This window comes from Anolis carolinensis, chromosome 2, assembly GCF_035594765.1.
Source record: "Anolis carolinensis isolate JA03-04 chromosome 2, rAnoCar3.1.pri, whole genome shotgun sequence".
Classification (NCBI taxonomy): Eukaryota; Metazoa; Chordata; class Lepidosauria; order Squamata; family Dactyloidae; genus Anolis; species Anolis carolinensis.
In genome coordinates this window covers 119305561-119319355 of record NC_085842.1, presented here as the reverse complement: position 1 = coordinate 119319355, position 13795 = coordinate 119305561, and the positions used below count along the sequence as shown (strand labels likewise).

Below are 13795 nucleotides of genomic sequence, written 5' to 3'. Positions count from 1 at the left end.
GCATGTTAGATATCACATCATAAGTTTGAGTTTAACAAATTTGATATGGCTTATGATGATTAACAAAAAAGTTGCACACCCCTACTAAGGATCATTTTGGTGTTAGCTATAATTTGCCAATATCCAATACGGTTGTCAGGAACAAAACTTGAAGTATTAAACACCACTAACTTTGTTTATCTTAATAGAGGGTTATGGATTTTTCCTGTACTGATGACTGGTACATTCATCTTTTCATCCTGGAGACTGGATGGAATTACCAGTGATATGGGAAGGCGAAAATATTTACAGTGCTGAGTCACAGGTTGTGGTTGTTATTTTTATGCATGTGTGTCATTTCTGTTTGCTAACATAATACAAAACTCTCAGTACTGTACAGTAGGTGCCCAAAAGCAGCTTGGGTCAATAGTTGGTGTTATCACCCATCTGCTTTGGTTATAATGTTGCTTGTGCAAGATAGAAAATGTTGGAGTACATCAAGGCATGCCAGTCCCATTGCTAGGACTGTAGGGGCCACCAGCTGATTGCTTTTTGAGAGATGAGACGTTTTGTTGTTGAACTGTATTGCTAGCATCTGCACATCTAATAGGACAAATGAAATACAGATGCAGGCTCTGCAGGGAGTGTCTAGAAGTAAGGTTTGCCACCACTTCTGATGGCTGCATTTAGATAGGCTTTCCATTCCTGCCATGCTTGAATGATAGCCTGTTCTTACTTGTTGGATTGGAAGAAAACATGGTGTGAGTTAACATTATGCTTGCGGCTGGAAATTCCAAAACTCATTCCAGATTTGGGACCTTAAGATACAATTGGTTGATTGCCTCAAGCATATATCTTTCCTTATATCTCTTCAACAAAATACCCCCAAAATGTTCTCTCACATGCATAAAACCAAAAGTAGCATCTTGTTTCAGAACAGGTGATAATTTCACTTCAATTCATTTTTTATGTTCAGGATGAGGGTTATGCAACATATCATCTGGGAATTAAGTTTCTAACATTTGTATTCATATTAAATAGAGTTTTGTTTGTTAAATCTTTTGCAAACAAGTTTTAAAAGACCCTCTGAGCCTACTATACATTTTGAAAGGTCTGGGGAACCTTTAAAAAAGCATTCCAAACTTTTTACTCCTCAACAACTTTGTCAACAACTTTCAATCCACAGCAAATTTCCAGGAGATAAACTGTTGTAACCTATAGACACACATATCAAACCAGTCTCTGGAACATGAGGAAAAATGCTAATCCCCTACATCACACAGACTGTTAAACACTGTTCTAGATAATAGCTATCCATAGCAATCAAGGAAACACAAATGGGAAAAGAATGTCCAAAGTGCTGGGCATTATTTGAAGGAGGCCCCTTCAGATGAAGAAGGAGGAATGTCAGACGAATGATCCAAATTTGGCTGTTCTGTTGTGAAAGAAACTGAATGCAGTCTACCAAATCATTATGTGGTAGACTGCATTCAGCTTCTTTCACAACAGAACAGCCAAATTTGGATCATTCATCTGACATTCCTCCTTCTTCATCTGAAGGGGCCTCCTTCAAATAACGCCCAGCACTTTGGACATTCGTTTTCCCATTTGTGTTTCCTTGATTGCTATGGATAGCTATTATCTAGAACAGTGTTTAACAGTCTGTGTGATGTAGGACTTGAGGACTAACTTCTATCTTCGAGACCAATCTTCTTAATGAATTTGTAACAAAAAACATAATCTTGCAAATGAGTTATGAGTATAGTAATAAAAGGTAAATTCTATCTCTGATCCTTTCTTAAGTCTCCAAACATTAATCAAATCCAAAAATTCCAACATTCCAAACCCAGTTTTCAGGAGTATGCCTTCATCTGCTTTTATTTGATTGGTAGATTTACAATCCTTAAAAAAAAAAATTTTTATTGAATTTTCCAAAAAGCAAGTAATAAAAGCCACTTATGGTTGACTGGCAGAGAGAGGGGGAGGTAAGATAGTGGTGGAGAAGGGGGGAAAGGGGGAAAGGCAAAGGGGTGATGGTAGGGTAGGTAGGATTTGATGGGGGGGGGGGGCAGATTGAAGGAAAGAGGGAAGGGAGAGTTGGGGTCGTTTCTTGACTTCCATTCTTCTCTATGATGGTGTCCTATCCATTTGTATAACTTCCGTTGTTAGCATTCTTTAGTTCTTTTATCTTCTACGGTTAACTCGTAACCTTCTATTTGTAAGCATTATATCAATATTCTAATTTTTTTTCTTTTTTCATCCAGTCTTTTACCGGTGTCCAGTCCGTCTTTCTCTTTGGTTTATTCTGTGTTGTTGATAGTAAAAAAGTTAAGTGATCCATATTCATTTTGTCCCGTACTTTCTTTATCCATTCTTCCTCCCTTGGTGTTACTTTCTGTTTCCATAATCTAGCAAGTACTAATCTGGCGGCTGTTGTCAAATACATAAATATTTTATCTTCACTTTTTCCCCATTGGGTGTTGGTCATGCAAGTATTCTGGTAGTAGTGGTATTTTTATTTTTAGATTTTTTTGACATTTTTGAAGAAGTAGATTTACAATCCTGATGCAGGGAAAGAACTGAATTCCAATCCCCCATCATAATTCAGTTTTGAAAAGATAAAGGTGTTAACTCCCTCAGCAATCTTTCATAGAAGTCTTTCTTATTTTATAGTGGTCCATATAGTCCTAACACTGCAATTTTTTGAATTTGAATATCTACTTTCTTTGTCTTCTAGTATTTTTACTGGTTTCAAATATTCTGCAATATATAAGGCCACTCCATTAATTTTCCTTTTATTTGGAGAGACAAATACATGTCCAAATCTTTTTTTCTTCAATAAATCTTGATGTTCCTTTTAAATTCTGGTTTGCAAACTGGTCAAACCTGAATTTATTTTCTTTTAAAATTTAAATATCTTTCCTTTTTTAACTGGTGAATTTATATTCCAGGAAATGACCTTAAGGTTTTTTTTGTTTCAACTTATCCATCATACTCTGTGTAGTTGTATGTGTCTTCCTTCTCTCTTGTCTTTTATTTGCTCTCTTTCTTCTTTGTCTTGCTCTTTCCTCTGTCAGCAGATTGTTCTCTTTCTTTCTTTCCGCTACTCCAGTCTTGAGATGAGTCATCCTGTTTCTCTTCTTGATCTATCCCACCACTAGCTACTGTGTAGCCCACATTCAGGGCAAAATTGGCCCTTCAAAAATGCAGAGCTTATTGTAGGCACCTGGTCCTGCTGAAGCACAATGCAAAATCCAAACAGGGATTGCCAAAAAAAAACCCCTCAATGACATAGCTGACTAGCAGGGCACTAAAATCGATCACCTGGGAGGGGAAGTGATTTCTTCTGTTGATAATTATCACTCCCCCCCCCCACACACACACACTTTTTTTTCAACTTTGCCTCTGGTGCACTGATGCACATCTCTCAGGGAAAGGAGAGGATCCCTGCACTGCAGTTTGTGGCCAGGATCCATGTTCACCTTCCTGTACCACAAACCAGTTCCCAGCATGGCAATCCGATCACCCACATAGCAAAACTGGCTCTTCCCAAATTGGTTCCTAAATATTATCTAATAGCGAAAGGTTTTAATGTATAGCTTAGTTCCAATGTAACATTTTGAAAGGTTCCACCATGTGAAGCTTTGAACTTAAACCTACATAAATTGTACGTGTGACCCTTGTAGAGGAAATAATGCCTAATGTAGTTCACATAATGTTTTTGAGCAGCTTCAAGATATGGGATGAAAGCTCATTGGAAGGTTGTTTTAAATGGGCTCGTTGCATATCCCAAATCAAAGAAACATGATAACTTTATTCAATCATAAGAAGAGCTCACCTCACTTGGAATGCAAGGCCTTTTAGTAGAAGATTGGCACAAGTTGTTCTTTTTGCTCAGTTTCATCCCATAACACATCTTTGTTACACCCAGCATTTCCTCTTCAGTAGCTAGTGGATGGTTATCTTGCCTTTCATTTCACCAAGCCATAAATATGTATGACTTTTTAATCTCTTTTCTTGTAAGTTATTCTTCTTAGCCTTCCAGGCATTATCTTCTCTTGACGCTAGACACAGGATCAGCACTTCTTCAGACTTTTGCCCTTGAAGTAGTTTAAGTTGCCTTTACAGGCAGACTAGAAGTGTAGTTCAGCAGGTTATAAGCCTGTGACATAACTTAATTTAGCCAGCTAAGTGGCATGCAGTTCCTTTTCTGACATTTGAATTTGTTGCTTGTTTTTAGGTTTCCAGAACAACTCCTCCTCACTGTAAAAAATCCACTTTGTAACCTTGAGACAGTTGTCTATGGTTAGGTTGCTACCAGAAAAAATGAGCTTGTAGGCCCACAAGACAGCCTATTAACCTCCTGTCAAGCCCAGTTGTCAGACATCCTGCTGCATCTTCATTTATTTGTTCAGCAAAGGTGTTTTTCATTTTTTTTTTTTTTAGCTGAGTTAAAGAGAACATGACTCTCAATATAGCCAGGTACATTTTCTTTCAAGAGGTGTATCTTTATTTAAATTAATTCCTTAGCCTGAAATCTCCTTTCAACCTTCCTGGAAAATAATGAAAATATTAGTATTTTTTAGTATGGCTGCTACCAAGTTTTATGCTTTTTAAAAAACATGCAAGATTCCAGAAAAATCTGAAGAACCCTAAGGCTTACAATTAACTACAACTCTATATTTCAGAGAAAGGAAGGGGTAAAACCCCTTCTGAGTATTCCTTGCTTTTAAAAAAAAACCCTATGAAATTCATGGGATTGCCATAAATTAATGGACACCTTGAAGGCACATGCATATACTAGGGATCTCATAACATTGCCGGGGGGGGGGGGGGTGTTTGTCATGGATTATGGCAAATCTGGTGGGGCCTGGCAGGAGGTGTGGGGAAGCCATTGCCCTGCACCCTACATCGCCCATCTTGCCCCTCACCTCATCCCACAGTGAGAAGCATCACTGCTTGGTTTCCCCTTGTTGTTTCCCATGCAACACAGGAAGGCACTGCCTCTTCTGACACTTTAACTTCACTTACGGCCCAGAGCCTTTCCAGAAGTAGATTAAATTTGTGATGATGATAATAATAATAATAATAATAATAATAATAATAATAATAATAATAATAATAACAACAACAACAACAACAACTTTAGCTCCATGTCTCAAGTGAAGTCAAAGTGTCATAGGATGGGCAATTTTGCCCATCTGATGAGGATGTAGACCTGTAATTCTATAGTGATAAAAGGCATTTCCAGTCCAATTCTGTGGCACAACTAAAATGTTCAACTACTGATTTCAATGGAGCAAAGTTAACTGACTATCCCATATATCTAAGTAGGTAACTAAGTTCCACATATATGAAGAGATATGTGTATGCGGCTGACACCCAACTATACTACTCCTTTCCACCTAAAGCAGTGGTTCTCAACCTATGAGTCTCCAGATGTTTTGGCCTTCAACTCCCAAAAATCCTAATAGCTGGTAAACTGGTTATGATTTCTGAGAGTTGTAGGCCAAAACATCTGGAGACACACAGATTGAGAATCACTGACCTAAAGCCAAGGAAGCTGTCCTGACCCTAAACCAGTGCCTGTCATCAGTAATGGATGGGATGAGGGCAAACATCCAGACAAGACAGAGTTGGTCCTGTTCAGTCAGCAGACCAGGGAATAGGAATCCAGCCCATGCTTGATGGGGTTACACTCCCCTGAAGACACAGGTTTGCAGTTTGGAGATCCTCCTGGACTCAGCATTGCACACCCCTACTAAGGATCATTTTGCTGCGCACCAACTGCGCCAGTTCTTTGAGAAGCTAAATCTGGCCACAGTGGTACATGCCTTAGTTACATCCCATCTGGATTACTGTAATGTGCTCTTCATTGGACTGCCTCTGAAAAGTGGTGGAAACTTCAGCTGGTCTAACAAGCTGCAGCCAGGTTGCTAACTGGGGCTGGGTACAGGGAGTAGACAACCCCCCTTTTGCAGCAGCTCCATTCCCTGCCAGTCGGTTTCTGAGCACAATCCAAAGTGCTGGTTATTACCTTTAAAGCCCTAGACAGTTCAGATCCAGGCTATTTGGCTGATTGAACCCCTTGTACAAACCTGCCCGGGCCCTGAGATCTTCAGGAGAGGTCTTTCTCTCGGTCCCACTTCCATCTCAAGCACAACTGGTGGGAACGGGAGACCAGGCCTTTTTTATGGCTGTCCCTCAACTCTGGAGCTCCCTTCTCCCCAGGGAAGTCAGTATGGCCTCCTCTCTGTTGTCCTTCTGGTAGCAGGCTAAAACCTTTTTATTTAGATAGGCTTTTAAAGATGAAGGTTTTAAAGATCAATTCAGAAGATGCTGCGGTTTTAAACATTGAATTTGTTTTAATGATTTTTAACTGAGAATTTTAACACTGTTTATATTTAATCCTATTTTAATGTTTTAATGTTTTGATATTTCTATATTTTAAATGGTTATGCTGATGCTTTTATGTTAAGCCACTTTGAGTCCCCTTCAGGAGATAAAGCTGAGTATAAATAAATATAAGGAAAGTAATAATCACAGTCATACTCCACCACTAAGTAAATTCAACAACAAAAGGAAGGTTGGTTTCAAGAGACCTGGTGGCTCCCAACCTATTTAATGAACCACAGAGGTATTTTAGAATGGTGGATGCATGGAGTCACAGCAAACTCTTTCAGAATATAAATTGAGGATTTAACCCAGTGTTTCACAGGCTCCTAAATATGGCAATACCGATATTTTCCCTGACTTCCTAGCAAGAATAATTTTCTTGGGTTACATAAACAAGAGTGGAGATAAAAATAAGCTTGCTTTTATGTGACAGGTTCTGCAACTATTACATCCCATATTTGTATACAGTCTGTTTATTTGCTTCTTTGTTCTTCAGTTAGAAAACTTTGAAAAGACACATCAGGCACTCCTGATCTGATCTCCATTGATGTGTAATAATAAGAAGTAAATGGGGATTTGAAAGCTGCAGTAGAATGTGGTGTTGCTTCCTTCCATTTATTACAAAACACAGAAAACCGATAAGAGTACTGGACTGTTAGCAGGGCCGGCCGGAGATATTTTTTAATGGGAAGCGGGGGTGCTGAAAAGCGCCCCCGCCACCCGCGCCCTGGCCCCGCCCAGCGTGCCCTGGCCCCGCCTCCCACGCTGCGTGGGAGGCGGGGCCAGGGCGATTAGTGAGGGGGGGCGGGGCCACAGTTGGCCCCGCCCCCGCCCAGCGTGGCCATTTTGCCCTTAGTAACAAACTAAGGGCAAAAATGGCTTATCTGGCTGTGCGCATGCGCACAGCCAGATAAGCCATTTTTGCCCTTAGTTTGTTACTAAGGGCAAAATGGCCTAGGTGTGCTGTGCGCACGCGCACAGCACACCTAGGCCATTCGGGCCTGACTTCCTGGTCGCGGCCGGCGACCGCCCGGGCGATCGCCGGCCGCGACCAGGAAGTCAGGCCCGAATGGCGCCCCTAGCAGCCAGCGCCCGAGGCGGCCGCGTCCGCGGCCGCCTAGTAACAACCGGCCCTGACTGTTAGCCATTATTCTTCTGAACTTTCATTTGGCACTGCATAATGATTTGGAAAGGCAATAATTTGTATTTTCTGAGGCTCAATTTCCATTTGCATTAACTTCTCAGTACATTGGATTGTGCCATGGTAAGACATAAAATAAAAGAAGTTAATAGCTGGGTGCCTATTTTGTGCACCCAACAAATTGCTCTTGAATGTAATACTATTTTGCAATGCAGTAAATATGAATGGCATTAAAGAAAATGTTGACACACTGACATTCACATATTTTGCCTAAGTATCTTCAAGAATGCTGCATTTTGTTTGTTTGTGAAATCCTCACAAATAACGATAAAGAAGAAAATGATGTTGATACAAAATGAAATATTCACACTGTAATAAGATGGATTTCTAATGGCTCTTGGGAAGTATCATGTTGCCATGGCCATTGATCCTGTGGAAGCCTTGGTTGATCTATGGAATAAGAAAATGACTAGGGCAATGGATACAATTGTTGCTGAGTAGCCTCTCCCATGGAGTGGAATTAATATATCTCCTTTGTTTACTAGAGAACTGGCAGTGGTAGAGCAAGTGAGATGGAGACTAGACTGAGGATGGAGGAAAAATCATAGCCAATACAACCAAGTGCTTGAACAGCCTTCTTTACAATAGAAAATTGACCAGCAGAGCTGTCTTGAGAGATGAAGGGCCTTCTGTGCTCTGCCATACAAGAACAAAATTTGGACCACTTGATAGCCACTGTGAGGAATTTTGCGACACACTTTGCAGATAAAATTGCTCAGATCCACTTTGACTTATATGTTGTGGTGTCTCTTAGGGTTCAGTTTTATCCAATTTACTGTTTAACATCTACATGAAACCTCTGGGAGAGGTTATCTAGAGATTTGAGAGGTTCAGTATCATTAGTACACTGGTGATACCCAATTCTATCTCTCTATTTCATTTGATTCCAAGGAAGCTGTTTCAGTATTGAACCATTGTCTGCTATCAGCAATGGACTGGATTGGGGGCAACAAATTGAAACTTAATTCAGATAGGTGTAGGTGATCTTGGTTAGTTAAAAGGCAGATCAGGGAATGGAGATTCAATCTGTGTTGGATGGGGCCACACTTCCCCTGAAATCTCATGTTATAACTTGGGTCCAGTCCAGATTTCAGTGGTGATCATTGTGAAATTAAAACTAGTGCACTAGCAATATTTGTTCCTTGAGGAATCAGATTTGGTCATAGTACTTGATTACATCACATTTGGATTACTGTAACACACTTTTTATATGAGGCTGCCTTTGAAAGCTGATTGGAAACATCAGCAGATCCAGTGATGTGGCTTGACTGTTGACTGTGGCTGATTATAAGGAGCATATAACTCCCCTAGTGAAACAGGTTCACTGGCAACCAGTCTGCTTCAAGGCAAAATTCAAATAGACCTATAAAGCCCTATACAGCTTGGGTCCAGGCAATGTGAAACACGTTATATCTGTCTCCATAAGCCTACCAGAGTTTTAAGATCTTTGTGGGAAGGTCCTCTCTTGGACTCACAACTTTCACCAATGTAGCTGGTGAGGACATGAAAGGACTTGAAAGGGAGCCTTTACAATGGCTGCTCCCTCCTTTGACTGTTTTCTCTGCCAGAGATGCTTGGTTGGCCCCCTCTCTGCTCACTCTGCTGGCAGGCCACGGCTTTCCTATTTAAACAGGACTTCCATTTTTTAATTGAAGTAATGCAATAGGTAGATCCAAATAGGTTTTTAATTGATGCTTTATTAAAGAGGACTGTATTCAATGCTTCTTTACATGTTTCTATTCCAGATTGTTTTTAGCTGTATTGTTTTAACATATGATGATATGCACTTTGGGTACCATTTGGGAGAAAAGTGGGATATAAATACAATATACAGACAGACAGACAGACAGACAATTACATTTGGAAATTCTCCTGTAATTTGAATTCCAAATTTGAGGGAGTGGATTGATCATTCAGATGCCTCTTCCAGGTTTTATCCACTCTACCTGTAATACAACACATAGAGCAGGTTGCAAATGCTCCTAGCAAGCATTCTATTAACATCTTTCTGAGCAAGCAGTGGAAGCTTTGGAAATGTATTGGTAGGGAGAAGATTCCACCTCCCAGAAACTCCTATCCAGCAATGCCATTGAGAGCTGTAGTCCAAAATATTTATTTACTATATTTATACCCCACCCTTCTGATCCCAAAGGGGACTCACAGCGGTTTACAATAGGCAACAATTCGATGCCACACAAATATGTCTTCTTTCTCCCCCAAGCTCTGTTTTAAAATATGATATAGAAATAGTATGGGCAGAGAGTCAGGAAAATAACTTATAAAAGTCTTTCTGCCCAGCAGAAATTTTGTACTATGGAGTGGCAATAGCTGTCCAGTGAACCAACACCCACTGCTATCTAAGGTCCTTTTACTAGGGATGTCAGGGTTGGATTCAGGACATTTGGTAAGCAAAGCATGTGCTTAAGAACTGATGCATAGCCTTCCCCTATCAATGTATTGTAAGGTATGGTGACAGATCACTCAAAACATCTTTTACAGGCTCTACTGGAACTTGATGAGTGCAGTCTTTTATATAGTGACTTCCTTTTTCAATGAGACCTGATTAAGGAAGATGATATGAACCACTTCAATAATCACAGTGGTGCTTTCAAAACATAATTCACAGTGAGTACATCAAAGTAATCATGGAGAGGGTATTCTATTAAAACTAAATGGCAAGAGAGCGGCCACCCTCTCTTTCATTCTCACAGCATCCAGGCCCTGCAAGCTAAATCAAATCAAAAGCATCCCCTAAAGTCCTTGGCCTTGATTGGGATACTCCTTTCAGTTTATGGCAAAATGCAAATTGTCTGGGAATGGGCAGAACCTTGAATTCCTCTTCTCATAATTCATCCTTCATCTGTTTTCACAAGTATGGTATCTCCTCTAAACAAAATTGATGAAATCCAATTGCAAGCTTCAGCTAGAATGCACCAATCAAATCAATGTAATTTCCATAACCCGTTCAGAGTGGGTCTATTCTAATTTGGATGAACAATTGGAACTAGGTCAGCCCAAGCCCAAGAAATAACAAAGGTCCTGTGAGCATGAACATTGGTAATATTGAACAACACAGCAGCTGGCATCCTGATGGTTAGTCCCAACTAGAGGAAACCCATTCAATCAGTTGTTGAAAGGTGAGTCAACATATAGATAAATCTATAAGTCAATAAAAGTAAGGTAAAGGTTTTCCCCTGACATTAAGTCTAGTCGTGTCCGACTCTGGGGGTTGGTGCTCAACTCCATTTCTAAACTGAAGAGCCAGCACTGTCTGTAGACACCTTCAAGGTCATGTGGCCGGCATGACTGCATGGAGTGCTGTTACCTTCCCACCAAAGCGGTACCTATCAATCTATTCACATTTCCATGTTTTCAAACTTCTAGGTTGGTAGAAGCTGGGGCTAACAGAGGAAGGTCACCCCACTTCCCAGATTCAAACCACCTACCTTTCGGTTAGCAAGTTCAGCAGCTCAGCGGTTTAACCTGCTGTGCCACTCAGGATTGCTAATGGATTCAATAGGTCTACTTTAATCAGAACTCAAATAGGATTTGGGGCAGTGTCTGGTACAGTGCAATTAAAGCCTCAAATTGAACTTGAGTCATCACAGGGTACAATACAATAATTATCTAAATGTACTCTAAAGTTTTTTTCATATATAGATTTTTCCATGGTTATGTTGTTTTCAGTGACTGTCAATGAAATGGAATGTGACAATGCAGTGGATTTTGAAGTAGACCAAGCAGCTGCTAAAGGCTATTTCTTTCTCTCTTTTTAAAAGGATTTTATAGAAAGGGGCCTGATGCAAATGTGTGTTTGTGTGTGCATTCAAGTAGCCTATCGACATATGGTGACCTATCGACATAGGTTTGACTGTAGGGAAGGCACTAAAAGTTTTGGATGGGAGCCAGACAACGGAAACCAGATGCTGTGGGCTATATTTCAGAGGAAAAAACTGGCTAAACCACCTCTGAATATTTCTTGCTTAAGAAAACCTTAATTTTATAAAATTAAGGTTTTCTTAAGCAAGAAATATTCAGAGGTGGTTTAGCCAGTTTTTTCCTCTGAAATATAGTCCACAGCATCTGGTTTCCGTTGTCTGGCTCCCATCTAAAACTTTTAGTGCCTTCCTTACAGTCAAACCTATTGGAGACAGCTATAATGTCAAAAACCCAAGGAAAACCAAGAACCTATGTCCAGTTTTGGCCTTATAACAAAATATGAGAATTATGGCATGGAATTATGGTAGACATGACCAAAAATATAAAAAGTTACAGTTTTGAACAGTGAGTTGCAGAAGGGAATACACTAGTGATAAATGAAATAGATAACTAGAAAATAGTTATAAAAATGGGCCGTGGGGATGTCTGGCATTCACAAATGCTTTAATGACAGATAGATGACAGTAAAGGCTGAATATCCATTATCTTTTCAGATTCACAGATGAAACTAATTGAATGAATTGGAAAAAAATTGGAGTAGTGGTTCTCAGTATTTGGCCCTCCAGATGCTTTGGACTTCATCTACCAGAGTCCATGATCAGTGGCTAAACTGGCTGGGGCTTCTGGAAGTTAAAGTCCAAAAAACCTAGGGGACCAAAGTTTAATAACTACTTGTTTAGAGGATAACAGAGAAATGATTTCATGCACAAAGAGATACATAGGTAGGCAAGAAATTCTTTCAGCAACATCAGTTACTGGAAGTATACTTTTCTCTATCTATGCTAATACAAAACCTGTTGGTTTTACCCTGCCATTCCATTTTTTCATTATGCTTTTTATTCCTTGACTTCTTTACATCCTTTACTTACTGTCTCAATGGTTTAACACAGACTCTCCTTTGCCTCCCCCAAAAGCTTTGTACCTCTAAATGACTTTGACTCCCATCTACACGGACATATAATGCCCTAGTTTCTTGCTCCATTTTCTTTCCTTTGCTCAGATTGCTTTGTCTACTCCCTTTTGAAAATCAGAAACATTCATGGCATGGGAAGTTTATATTTGACTTCATAAGCTGTGAACTATTTGTCAAATGTCATATTGAAGTGAATATTTGGTCCACTTGTAATTGAAGCTTGATGTTGAAAATATTTTATGTGGCAAATATCACAAGCTCTTGCAAAGATTAAAAAACTAAATTGGAGAAGGCAGGATCAGCTATGTCTCTTTAGCCATGAATCTGCTACAGGTAATCCAAAAGCATCCGTCCCACTTTCCACCAACCCACCCTCAAACTTTAACAAATACTATTGAAGTCACATCTACATTGCCATATCATGCAGTTTGAACTGCAGTCTATGGTCAGTGTACACTCATTTAATGCAGATTATGATGCATTGAACTGGATTATATGAGTCTATTCTGCCATATAATCAGTTCAATCTGCATTATAATGGCAGTATAGATGAGGCCTAAGTTATTGATTCAATTAAAAGATAATATTGCTCTTAAATCATCTACAATAAAAGACAGTATTTTCAAATAATCTACAAATATACTAGACTGTCAGTTAACCAAAACTCAAACAACCTGAGAAACAATATTTTAAAAATTCATTTTAGCAGAAATATTAGTTTAAGTTAAGTTTGTCCATATTTGTCATAATTTATTTTGAATTATTGTATTTCAGTATCCCATATATATATTTGAGTATAAACTGAGTTTTTCAGCCCTTTTTTAGGGCTGAAAAAGCCCCCCTCGGCTTATATTTGAGTGAGGGTGCTGGCTGGCTTATATTCAGGTCTGCTTAAACTTGAGTATATAGGTAATCAAAGTTGGACAGTCTTATCTTAAATTACAGTTTTTTGTAAATATTCAAAATATTTAATCTACTGATGCCTAAATTGATATAATTTTATTGGTATCTATTTTTCTTTTTGAAATTTATCAGTAGTTGCTGCATTTTCCACCCCCATCTTATACTCAAGTCAATAAGTTTTTCCAGTTTTTTGTAGTAAAATTAGGTGCCTTGGCTTATATTCGGATCAGCTTATCCTCGAGTATAATAAATATTTGATAAATAAATATCAGATCACTATAGAGTTTATATGATGGTATAGTATAGTATGACATATAGTATTAGGCCTATTTTAATAGTAACTCTCAAGCAACCAGAAACTAAATTTATCTGTCATCTACCAATCCCCATGGGTGCTGGTTAACTGAGAGTCTTCTGGGAGTATGTTCAAATATTTTCAAACACATTGACAGATGAGAATTCAA

General features: G+C 39.2%; 1 protein-coding gene across 3 annotated transcripts in view; it reads left to right on the top strand.

The window, feature by feature from the left end:
- Positions 1-13795, top strand: part of kcnip1 (potassium voltage-gated channel interacting protein 1) — a 747099-nt gene that overhangs the window by 537636 nt on the left and 195668 nt on the right. The gene's annotated exons all lie outside the window — the stretch shown is intronic.